We start from the raw sequence: 14,082 nt of genomic DNA, 5'->3' as shown, positions 1-14,082 counted from the left end.
ACATATACATATGTTTGGACTTGGGAAATGTTGATCTAAGAGCTCACATTTGATGATGTTACAGACTACAGTATGAAAGGCAGACCTGATTGAGAAAACATGCCAATAGGGAGTATGCATGTAGAGTACATAGAAAATGGTAATTGAAATGGAAGGGAGAGGAAAGATGTATAATAAGTATTTAAACCATAATTTCAATCTGATTTAAGAACTGCCTGGGTATAGAACATGATCAAGAAAGTAGAATAAAAAATTAACAATGAATAACTTTGATTGGTGTAACAAAAGAACAAAACTGATTTTAAAATGAATTTAATAAACATGATACAAGTTTTATCCATATTGTGTAAAGTTCCTGGTGAGCAACATAAATGGATTGTCTAACCACAATTTGAAAAAAATACCCTGAACTCAGATGAGTGGTCATTTGCATAGAGATTATTATTGAAGTTTTTAAATTCTGACAATAGAGAATTTAAACAGCCAAACAAGAATATTAATATAGCTATCTTCCTGGGATCCAGCCATTTTTCACAAATAGTAATTAATATATGTAAATCTATGACCATGAGACTGGTTACACATTATCTATTAAATAAAAATGAATTAAATGTTTTTATTTTTCATTTAATATTCCCCACATAAAACATTATGCATATATTATTGTGCATAACTATAAAAGTAGGGATCTTATTTACAAATTTGCCATATCATTTAAAATTAAAATCTAATTCTATTTATTAAAACCTTAGTAGTGGAAAAAGTGCCATCACCAAAATGCCAAGAGGCATTTTGTTTGCTATCACTCTTAGCAGAAATTGAACTGAAAATATTCCCATTCCTTGAGCAACTTTTAGCATGTGGGATTGATTTATGCATTATTAGGGTAGGCAGCTGCTCTATTAATGAGATTTAAGGGACTCTAAGAAAGTCTCCCCTGAATAAATTAACTCCCAGTTGGATCTTTCTAAATTTCCAGCATTAGTGCTTCTCCCTGTGGGCTTTTTACAGGAGATGTATATAGAGAGCTAGGCATTACATTTCCTTGGAGATGTAACACATTATCTGGCTAATGAATTAATAGAGAACAATCAGTTGCATTTACTACCTCGAAGCATATTTGTACCATAGATAGCTGGATTCTAAAGGGAACAGGAAAGGAAAAAAAAAAAAAATGTGCATCATCAGCAGAGGAAGGAAAGCCAGAAAACTAAGAGACAGGACTTTTCATCTGGGTTTTGAAGTGTGGCAAGACAGACCACACAAAAATAAGTGAAACTATGGGTGTATGCATGAGCATGTATACACAAATGGATGTGCACACATACATTTATATACACATGTATACATATATGTGGTATGCTGTGTTTTGGTTAGTCACTCAGTCGGGTCTGACTCTGTTTGCGACCCCATGGATGGTAGCCCGCCAGGCTCCTCTGTCCATGGGATTTCCCAGGCAAGAATACTGGAGTGGGTTACCATTTCTTTCCCCAGGGGATCTTCCCAACCCAGGGATCCAACCGTCATCTCCTGCATCGGTAGGCAGATTTTTTTTTTTTACCACTGAGCCACCAGGGAAACCTGCACTCATATATATTTGTTATCAATACTTGCATATTGTCTGTAGTATAATACCATTGGAGTTATTCTCCTAACATATTATATACCCTTATGATATTGGTATTTACTTAAAGCCTTGTAGTTTCTGAGTACCTACGCACATTGCAATTTTTGAGTATTTAGAAGCTCTATGCTACATCATCATGGCTCAATCAGTAAAGAGGTCGCCTGCAATCCGAGAGATCCAGGCTCGATCCCTAGGTTGGGAATATCCTCTGGATAAGAGAATGACAACCCACTCCAGTATTCTAGCCTGGAGAATTTCATGGACAGAGGAGCCATGGGATCGCAGAGTTGGACACGATTGAGTGGCTGACACTTCACTTCAGATGTCACACTATATCATAATCAACAAGTTAATCATGGAATTATACATAAACATAAAAACAAATTTTACCTTATAAAATTTCTCTTGATTGCCTCTATTGTTTTGTTATCTTTCATAAATTTAAAGTTAGTGAAGCTTTTCTGGTCAAATGTACTCTGACATATTCCGCCATTCATTTTTAAAAATATTGATTGATTGATTGATTAGATGAGCTCAGTCTGTTGCTGTCCACAGTCTTTCTCTAGTTGAGAGAAGCTAGGGCTACTCCCTGGTTGCGGAGCACAGCTTCCTGCGCACATGAGCGTCAGTAGTTGTGGCTCTCAGGCTCTAGATCATGGCCTCAGTATTGGGGTACACGAGCCAGTGTGCGGTGGCATGTGCGATCTTCCCGGACCATGGATGGGGACCATGGATGGAGCCCATGTTCCCTGCAAGGTGTATTTCATACCACTGGACCACCAGGGAAGTCCCACAGTTCATTTTCAAATGATTTTCTGTTTAGTGAAAATGGATAGCAATTAGTCTTTTACAGGATTGGCAAAATTTTTGTTACTGGAGAATTATAACAAATTTTAAATTTCACAACTACTGGAAAATGCCTTATTGTGCTGAATAGGAAAGGGATTTTTGTCTTCATTGTACATTCTGATACAGCTATGCTGAGAAAATAAAACAAAGATAATAACATTTCTCAACACTCTATTTTCCTACTATCCCAATGACAATTTATTGTAATTTCTTTTTTCATATATCATTTTTCTCTGATAGAACTAATAATTTTGAAGGACTAGGTTTGAGACTTGGTTTACTACCCTCCTCCACCTATACTTATTTTCCTTCAAGGTCTCATAGTGACACATGGCCTTAAGGAGATCTCTATTAGTCATAACTTTCAAATTTATGTGCCTACACTTTGATTCTCTCTTGAGCTCTCAACTTATATCTTTACTTAATTGAAATATCCATTCAGGTGCCAAAATTGAGAACTCCAGAAAGCTCTGTATTTTTCCACACCTTCAGCTCTCACTGTTCTTCCAATCTTCCCCATTATTGTAATTGACAGTCTTTTGAGGTGCCAAACAAAAACCCAAAAGTCACTTAACATCTTTCTTTCCTTTTCCTACAATCTAATTAATTAACAAATCCTGTTGGAACCTTTTCACATGGGAGTGTCTTATCACCTTCTCTGTTCTTTGCTTAACCCAAACTTCCCTTGTATCCAGTTTATACTATCCCCATATCTTATTACCTTATTACCATATCTTATTATCTTATTACCTTATTATCTTATTATGTCTGATTCACCTTCTTGTGTGCAGTGGCATGATGTCAGATGAAAGTGTTTAATTCACTGCACAGATGAATGTTTTGCGGCAAGGATAATAATAGTTGAGTTTAGAAGAATGGTTATCCTAAAAATAAAAAATAAAAAAAAAACAATGGTAAGCTTGCCATGGTGAAATACTTGATTATATTTTTGCCTGATTTAAATTGGAAGGCAAATACTGAATCTTAAACTAAGAAGAAATTGTAACTTTGGGGGTAAAGGGTAGAAAATCAGAATTTTAGCATCATTTGAAACTTCCGTCAGTTTATACAATATGGTGCAATAAAAAAGGGAACTCTCAGAATAAAAGAACACAGTTTGGAATCAGACATGGTAGGAAGTAAATAGAGAAATCTAGACATGCAGGATTGAAAAGGGAGAACAATTCTTACCCCACTCAGTAAAAGTTGAAGCTGAGAATGTCTTTGAGTTCTGTTATGAGGACTTGTGATGAATCCAAAAGTCATGTGGCCGTCATGTGTGGCTTGCTAAGTCACTTTAATTTTGTCCTACTCTTTGCAACCCTATGGACTGTAGACCACCAGGCCCTTCTGTCCATGGGATTCTCCAGGCAAGAACACTGGAGTGGGTTGCCATGCCCTCCTCCAAGGAATCTTCCCAATTCAGAGATCAAACTCCTGTCTTTTACATCTCCTGCATTGGCAGGCATGTTCTTCGCCACTAGCACCACCTGAAAAGCCTCATGGCCATCAGACCCACTGATAACATTAATGAATGGATTGCTTCTTTCCAATAAGTTATATCAATTAAGTACAATGCTTATGGAAAAGAAGCTAATGCTGTGGTTCTCTTAAATAAACACAACAAATTCTGGGGAAAAATATTAGAGAGAGGATAGTCACATGTATACTCATTGTCTCTCTTTTCAATAGAGCTGACTGAAAATAGTTAAGTCCTTGAGTCAGATGTAACATGGAAGAATCTGGAACAAAAGAGATTTGGGACTATGGAGCAGACTCTACCATCTTATCACAAATACTTCCCATTGCTGTTGTAATACAAAGTGTCCATCTTTCAATGACCAGCGCCTACTTTGAAGTCTTCACCAGCTGTGGAAGGCCACACAGTCTCCATCTGAGGCAAGCCAGACATGGGGGAATTAACATTCTCTGGGAGCAGCCTACAGGCAACAATATATAATGACTCATGTATAGATAGATATTCCATCTTTATTGCTTCTTAGGGTAGTAACTCTGAGAAGCATGTTCTAGACCATTTAACAGATTTCCTCAATGGGATTAAGCTCCAGTTTAACTTTTTCCACTAGATAAAGTTGTGCTTGTTCCTGGATTTACATATCTCATTTCTCATTCCCTGTTGGTGTTTTCTGAAAACAGTTCTCTAATGAAAAAAATTTCAATCTTTTGTCAAGGACTGATTCTGGGAAAATCTATACCTTGACAATCAGTAAAGGAAGTGGTCCTAGAGAGAAAACATGTCAGGATGGAATTTTGGAATTGCACACATCTTGTTGGTCAGATAGGAGCGAGGACCGTATAGCTGCTAGATTGAATGCTAGGTGTAGTGAGTCTAAAACTAACATGAAGGCAAACTGGGTTGTGATATACTCAGATAGAAATGCTTTGACTCATCTGCAGCATTTGAGAAAATGCAAGCAGTGTTAACATTATGAACTTACTGATTTTTTTAAATCAAAATCTCGAATTAAGTGTGGAGGAAAATCAATAATGAGACTCTGGGAATGGTATCTTCCTCCACAAAATGTTTGAATCTGTCTTTGTTTCTGCCAGGAAGTTTAAAAGTCAGGAAGTTAGGTTAAAAGTAGACCAAATCCATCTAATCAGCAATTGGCATTATTCAGATTTGGGTTTCAGTCTTCATGTGAGCTTGTCTAGTTGTAATTTGCTTAGCTTGCTTTACTTTCATTTGCTGTTGTGTACTAGGAACATTGTGATGGAATTCCAGCTGAGCTATTTAAAGCCCTAATAGATGATGCTGTGAAAGTGTGCACTCAATATGTCAGCAAATTTGTGAGATTCATCAGTGGCCACAGCACTGCAAAAGGTCATTTTCATTAAAATCTCAAAGAAGGACAATGCCAAAGAGTGCTCAAATTGCCATACAATTGCACTCATTTCACATGCTAGCAAGGTAGTGCTCAAAATCCTTTGAGTTAGCCTTCAACAGTATGTGAACCAAGAACTTCCAGATATACAAGCTGGATTTAGAAAAGGCAGAGGAAACAGATCAAATTGCCAAGATTCTTAGGACCATAGAGAAAGCAAAGGGATTCCAGAAAAACATCTATTCTGCTTCATTGACAATGCCAAATAAAGACCACCTTACCTGTCTCCTGAGAAACCTGTTTGCAAGTCAAGAAGCAACAGTTAGAACCGGGCATGGAAAAATGGACTGGTTCAAAATTGGGAAAGGTGTATGTCAAGGCTTTATATTGTCACCCAATTTATTTAACCTCTATGCAGAGTACATCCTGTGAAATGCTTAATGAATCACAAGCTGGAATCTAGATTGCCAGGAGAAATATCAATAATCTCAGATATGTAGATGATATCACTAATGGCAGAAAGCAAAGAGGAACTAAAGAGCCTTGGTGATGAGAATAAAACAGAGTGAAAAAGCTGGCTTAAAACTCAACATTCATAAAACTAAGATCATGGCATCTGGTCCCATCACTTTATGGCAAGTGGAAGAGGAGAAGCTGGAACCAGTGACCCATTTTATTTTCTTGAGCTCCAAAATCATTGCGGACAGTGAAGGCAGTCATGAAATTAACAGATTCTTGCAGCTGGGAAGGAAAGCTACATCAAACTTAGATAGATTCTTAAAATGCAGAGATGTCACCTTGCCAACAAAGGTCCATATAGTCAAAGCTGTGGTTTTTCCAGTAGTCGTGTACAGATGTGAGAGTTGGACCATAAAGAAAGCTAAAGAAAAGTGAAAGTGAAGTTGCTCAGTCGTCTCTGATTCTTTGCGACCCCATGGGGAGTAGCCTACCAGGCTCCTCCGTCTATGGGATTCTCCAGGCAAGAGTACTGGAGGGGGTTGCCATTTCCTTCTCCAGGGGATCTTCCCGACCCAGGGATCGAACCCAGGTCTCCCACATTGCAGGCAGACACAGGCAGATGCTTTAACCTCTGAGCCACCAGGGAAGCCCTAAGAAGTCTAAGTGACTAAGAACTGATACTTTTGAACTGTGGTGCCATGGAAGACTCTTGAGAGTCCCTTCGACTGCAGATCAAACCAGTCAATAAATCAATTCTGAATATTTATTGGAAGAACTGATGCCGAAGCTGAAGCCACAATATTTTGGCAACCTGATGGGAAGAGTTGACTTTTTGGAAAAGACCCTGATGCTGGGAAAGATTGAAGGCAGGAGCAGGGGATGACTGAGGATGAGATGGTTGGATGGCATCACGGGCTCAGTGAACATGAGTTTGAGCAAACTGCAGGAGATAGTGAAGGACAGGGAAGCCTGGTGTGCTGCAATCCATGAGTTCTCAAAGACTCGAGCATGACTTAACTATTAAACAACAAAGCAACATACAGGCATGTTAGTCTTAGAGAATCTTGCAATTTAATTTTAGATTTCATGTGCCTCTGAAAGCCCTATTAGTTTTCTCAGTCTTTCAGGGCATTTTGTAGATCAGTGAGGTCCTCCAGGGGAAACAGAGATTGAATTTATTTTCCACTTTCTTTCTTTTGATGCTCTTGCTACCTAACATCTATGAGACAAATATCTTGAAAGCTCCCTGATGAGTTAAAAGAAATATTTTGTATATTTTAAACAGAGTTTCCAGCTGTTTATGTTTGAATGGGCGATTTCCTAAAAGCTTCAATCTAGAAGAGAGAAGAAGTATATATAAATATATCTAAATATACAATTTTAAATAAAGATCATCAATTAATATATACAATATCTTACTAAAGAAGGATATAAATCTTATCTTTCCTCAGAAACTGGACAGCTACTGCATTAAATATGTTTCACAATGACTTATAGTACTTTATAAATATCTGCTCAAGTTAGTAATTCTTTCTAGAAGTATGTACCAGGATAATGTAATAATAAGAATGTAAGCTCATTAGTTATACTCCTTGAGTTCAAATCCTATTTCTAAATTTTTCTGGTTTTATTACCCAAAGCAAATGAATAACTTTCCATTCACTCTACCGTGTTCCTCATTTTTCAAGTGAGGATAATAAAAGTCCTATTAACCTGACTGCGTTTGAACAATAATTAAATAACGTAACACAGAAACATTACTTCAAATAGTGCCTGACACATGGTAAGAACACTTTAACTGCAGGCAAGCTGTTAGCAATTGTATATGAATACTGTCTGCTATAAAAACATTTTTTTAAGTTGTAATATTTAAACATGCTATGTTTATTTGATGACTATAAATACCTTTATCAATTCTAACTTTTGTTAGATGAATTAATTGATCACATATATTAATCAATTTTCATTTTTACACAAGGGCATTTCTGGTATTTTTAAAAGCAGAATTATGAAAAAAAAAAAACAAAAAACAAAAAAAAAAGCAGAATTATGAGTTATACATATCTAAAACACACAAAATTTAAAATCTCATTGAACTATAGAAGTGATGAATATATATAACATTTACCAAATAAAGTATATTATCTTTTCTAAAATAATGTCCATTCTGGTGTTAAAACCCATCAACCTATTGTAACAAATGTAAATCTAAACAACCAGGATATCTGGTATTATACATCCTCCAGTCATGCTTCTGTGGTTTCATGTCACTTTGGTTTTGAGTGACTCCTTTCCATTATGGCTAAAATATTTTCCTACAAAAAGAAAACTATTTCAATAGAGATCAAACTTCTTAGAGTGCTACAAACTATAGTAATAATACATTAATTTGCATATGTTTAATGAATTTGCCTTTATATTTGACATATCTTAAAATACTATTAAAAATAAATAATTTGGGCTTCATAAATGACAGTCCATCTTAAATGACATAATTCTGTATTTGCCTATGATAAACTTTCCTTTTTCTCTCTGTGGAAGTGACAAAACTAAGAAGATTTTGAGATTGTTATTGAATTGTGTCTTGTCACCATATACAAAATTTCAATCTCTTCTGAATTTACAAGCATAGGAATTGTCCTTAACAACTTTTTCCCTTAAGAAGCAAATTCCTAGATATACCTTCTACTCTTAAAAGTGTAAAAGAGACAGGATTTTTAGTGAGAACTCACTAGTTGCTATGAATAATAAATAAAAAAGCAAAAACTAACCAAAACATTTATATGTTATTCCTTTTGGGAACATATTAATAATATCTTAAACAGAAAATTAACAAAATTTTCTTTTTAGCTGCCTTTATTATTTTATTTTGCCTGTAAAAATTAATACAAAGAATTCAACAAAGATAGTATATATTTAGAAATAAGATTTTTATAAATTTCTTTTTACTACTACTACTGATTAATATGTGAAATAAATATCTGAATTTTAAAATTTTATCTTGATAATCTTGTTTAAAGTTATTCAAATGGATTTGATTATATAATTACTGTGTATCTAGTCATATAAATTTTTCCTACTGGAATCTCATAGGTTAACTTTAGAGAAAAGTTATGAAAAACACACTTAAATTCTCTATTATTTCCATTATCTCTACTTACTTATGAGATTAATCAAAGATAAATACATTTTACTGGTAATTTCTGATTATCTATGCTAATGAAGAGAAACATTAGTGGGAATCATATCTTCTTAAGGGTAAGCTCTCGCTGAAGTTCTTTCATTAATAATCAGTTTTCAGCTGATATTCTAAACCATAGGAATAAGAAAATTTTTTTAAAAGCATGATATTAATGGGATTATGAATATTAAATTGCATAATGTCAACTTTTCATTTCCAAAAGCAATTCTTTCTTATTTCCAATCTGTACAAACTATTTAAAGATAAACTGCTTGGTCTTTTTGAAGGCCCATAATTAACTACTAGTGGGAGTGTAAAATTATTTTGAAGGACAATTTAAAATCTCAATTTTTTTAAATATTCAAATTCAGTGTTTAAGTATCTAATTTATAGCCATCATCAGGAATGCTCATAAAGTTTTCTGTAGATAATTTTGTAAGGTTAATGCCCAACCTCTTGAAAATAATTGTTAACAACAAATATATGCAATCCATAGGATGCATGTTAATTTTCTGAGTTTGCTATTACAAATCACCTCAAGCTGTGTAGCTTAAAATAACAGAAATTTATTCTCTCACATGTCTGGAACCCTGGAAACCATGGCATTGGCAGAAATGCTTCCTTGCAAGTGTTCAATGTTGCCTGCCTCTCCTAGCCTCTGGGGCAGTCGCAATTCTTGGTTTCTAGATGCGTGGTTTCAATCTCAGCCTTGATCTTCACAATGCTTCCTCTCCTGTGTGTCTCTGGGTCTTTTCTTCTTCAAAATTTTTTTGAATTTGAGGCTCATCCAGTTAACTGATGATGATCTCATTTCAAGATTCTTAACTAAATTACATCTGTAAAGACTTTTTTTTCCAAATTAATGTCACATTCATGGGACATATATTTGGGAGTCTATTATTCAGTCAACCACAGAAAGTAATATAATACAGGTTTTTAAGTTTTGAGTAATATTTAACAATAAGCAAAAATGGTTATTGTAAAATATTCCACTAAAACATATATAGACTATAAACACACTGTCTTTTACATACCAATGTGTGTAATATGTTACTGAGTACCTTATGTTAATTATTGGAAGGTAATACAAAGAAATTATACTAACACAATATATTATATTATAATGGGTGACCTTAACGCAGTGAGGATTATAGGTGTGTTTTTCCCTTTGTGCCTTCCAAATGTTCGCAAAAGATGGTGACTAACTTTTATAGCTGTTTTCGTTGAGTCACTCGGTCATGTGCTACTCTGTGATCCCATGGACTGTATCCTGACAGACTCCACTGTTCATGGGATTTCCCAGAATACTGGAGTGGGTTGCCATTTCTCACTCCAGGAGATCTTCCCAACCCAGGTATTGAACCAACATCTCCTTCAAGTCTCCCACATTGCAGGTGGATTCTTTACCCCTGAGCTATGAATATATTACAAATTAATAAACTGGTGTATATTTTCAGGAGCATTCACTTTACTCATTTGATTAATTTCAAAAACAAAGCAAACACAGCACAATATGCTTAATTTCGGTCACAAACAGTCAAATCACAAGGAAAGACCAGAAGCTGTTTCATATTCCTTGTGACCACTCTGTGAAATATATTTGTCCCTATGACTTAATTCTCTAAAATTACTGTAATTTTGAGGTCCTGTTTGAAAGTTAGAAACCTTGTGGTTATTTGTAATCTATTTGTCAGTTCAATAAAAATGCTTTATAATGAGAGTTAAATGTTACACACATTAAAACTACTTTTGGATTTTTGATGATACTTGTAAATCTGACTTTTTTTCTGAATGAAAAGTTTGCATATGAAATTCATATTTATTTGAATAATTTATGTGGTTTTATTGCTCTACACACTTTTCATCATTCTGAAAACCAACCAGGAGCAGAAGACATAGGCTCAAGTCCAGTCCTTTTGGAATATATATAGGAGAAGTGATTTTAGACAGTTTATCCATTAATAAAACAAGAATAACAGTTGTTGAAGTCTCCAGGAGTCAATATGTACCATTATGTAATTAATTCTTTTCTAGTTTAAACTCAATAAAGAAGTATGAGAAGAGGCAAATTTTGATGAAGTGTAATTCATAATAGAATAAATTTAATTGAATGGAATATCTTTAGAAACTCTTTCAAATGGATATGCTAACAATTTCTCCTAAATTAAAGTCAACTCCATCACATCACAGTTATGTCACATACAAAGTCTGATCCAAGTTTACATTAGCACCCATAAAAGAAAAGAAGCTACAACGTATGTGCCTGGAGATTGGACTCTTTTTCTGAGTTGGTCTCCTGTATTGAGTGTCAGTGGTTTGGATGTTCATTCCTGTTCAAAACTTTTACAACCCCTTAAGCTGGGGTCTGCCAGGCTCCTCTCTTCTTGGAATTTAGCAGGCAAGAATTCTGGAGTGGATGCTGTTTCCTCCACCAGGGGATTGTCCTTATCTTCCTGACCCAGGGATCAAACCCATGTCTCTTGCATCTCCTCCATTGGCAGGCAGATTCTTTACCACTGTACCACCTGTTTGAGTTCAGTTCACTCTCTCAGTCCTGTCCAACAATTTGCAATCCCACAGACTGCAGCATGCCAGGATTCCCTGACCATCACCAACACCCAGAGCTTGTTGAAACTTATGTCCATCGAGTTGGTGATGCTGTCCAACCATCTGATCCTCTGTCATCCCCTTCTCCTCCTGCCCTCAATCTTTCCCAGAATCAAGGACTTTTCTGATGACCAGCCCTTCTCATTAGGTGGCCAAAATACTGGAGTTTCAGCTTCAACATCAGTCCTTCCAATGACTATTCAGGACTGATTTCCTTTAGGATGGACTGGTTTGATTCCCTTGCAACCCAAGGGACTCTGAAGAGTCTTTTCCAACACCATACTTCAAAAGCATCAACTATTCAGTGTTCATCTTTCTTTGTGGTCCAAATTTCACATACATGACCACTGGTAAAACCAGTTTTGACTAGACAGACCGTTGTTGGCAAAGTGACGTCTCTGGTTTTTAATATGCTCTCTAGGTTGGTCATAGGTCTTCCAAGGAGCAAGTGTCTTTTAATTTCATGGCTGCAGTCACCATCTGCGGTGATTTTGGAGTCCAAGAAAATGATGTCTGTCACCATTTCCATAGTTTCCCCATCAATTTTCCAGGAAATGATGGGACCTTCTTTTGATGATCTTCTTTTTTGAATGTTGAGTTTTAAGTCAGCTTTTTCACTTTCTTCTTTCAGCTTCCTCAAGTTCTTTAGTTCTGCTTGGCTTTCTGCAATAAGGGTGGTATCAGCTGCATAGCTGAGGTTATTGATATTTCTCCCAGCAATCTTGATTCTAGTTTATACTTCATTCAGTCCAGCATTTCACATGATGTACTATGCATATAAGTTAAATAAACAGTGTGACAGTATACAGCCTTGATGTACTCCTTTCCCAATTTGGAACCAGTCTTTTTTTCCATGTCAGACTCTAACTGTTGCTTCAGGACCTACATACGGATTTCTCAGGAGGCAGGTATGGTGGCATGGTGTTCCCATTTATTTAAGAATTTTCCAGCGTCGAAACATGTATATTATCTAGGGTGAAACAGATCACCAGCCCAGGTTGGATGCATGAGACAAGTGCTCGGACTTGGTGCACTGGGAAGACCCAGAGGGATAGGGCGGAGAGGGAGGTGGGAGGGGGGACTGGGATGGGGAATACATGTAAATTCATGGCTAATTCATTTCAATGTATGACAAAAACCACTGCAATGATGTAAAGTAATTAGCCTCCAACTAATAAAAATAAATGGAAAAAAATAAAGAATTTTCCATAGCTTGTTGCGATCCGCATAGTCTAAGGTGTTAGCATAGTGAATGAAGCAAAAGTAGATTTTTTTTAAAAATTATCTTGCTTTTTCTATGATCCAGCAGATGTTGTCAGTTTGATCTCTGGTTCCTTTGCCTCTTCCAAATCCAACTTAAACATCTGGAATTTCTCAGTTCAAGTATTGTTGAAGCCTAACTTGGAGAATTTTGAGCACTACTTTGCTAGTGGGTGAGATGAGTGCAACTGTGTGGTAGTTTTAATATTCTTTGGCTTTGTGTTTATTTGGGATTGAAATGAAAACTGACCTTCTCCAGTCCTGTGGCCACTGCTGAGTTTTCCAAATATGCTGGCATATTCAGCGCATCATCTTTTAGGATTTGCAATAGCTCAGCCGGAATTCCATCACCTTCACTAGCTTTGTTTGTAGTGATGCTTCCTAAGGCCTACTTGATTTCACACTCCAGGATGTCTGACTCTAGGTGAGTGATCACATCATCATGGTTATCTGGGTCATGAAGATCTTTTTTGTACAGTTCTTCTGTGTATTCTTTCCACCTCTTCTTAATATCTTCTGCTTCTGTTAGGTCCATACCATGTCTTTCCTTTATTGTGCCCATCTTTGCATGAAGTTTTCACTCGGCATCTCTAATTTTATTGAAGAGATCTCTAGTGTTTACCATTCTATTGTCTTCCTCTCTTTCTTTGCATTGATCACTGAGGAAGGCTTCCTTATCTCTCCTTGCTATTCTCTGGAACTCTGCATTCAGATGGATATATCTTTCCTTTTCTCCTTTGCCTTTCACTTCTCTTCTTTTTTCAGCTCTTTGTAGGGTCTCCTCAGACCACCATTTTTCCTTTTTGCATTCCTTCTCTTGGGGATGGTTTTGATCACCACTTCCTGTACAATGTTAGGAACCTCCCACCATAGTGCTTCAGGAACTCTATCAGGTCTAATTCCTTGAATCTATTTCTCACTTCCACTGTCTAATCATAAGGGATTTGATTTAGCTCATACCTGAATAGTCTAGTGGTTTTCCCTACTTTCTCAATTTGTCTGAATTTTATAATAAGTAGTTCATGATCTGAGCCACAGTCAGCTCCTGGTCTTGTTCTTGCTGACTGTATAGAGCTTCTGCATCTTTGGCTGCAAAGATAATCAATCTGATTTTGGTATTGACCAACTGGTGATGTCTATATGTAGAGTCTTCTCTTGTGTTGTTTGAAGAGGGTGTTTGCCATGACCAGGGCCTTCTCTTAGCAATCCTCTCTTAGCCTTTGCCCTGCCTTCTTGTACTCTAAGTTGATACT

Source organism: Odocoileus virginianus, chromosome 14, assembly GCF_023699985.2.
Source record: "Odocoileus virginianus isolate 20LAN1187 ecotype Illinois chromosome 14, Ovbor_1.2, whole genome shotgun sequence".
NCBI lineage: Eukaryota > Metazoa > Chordata > Mammalia > Artiodactyla > Cervidae > Odocoileus > Odocoileus virginianus.
This window is presented reverse-complemented; position numbering follows the sequence as displayed.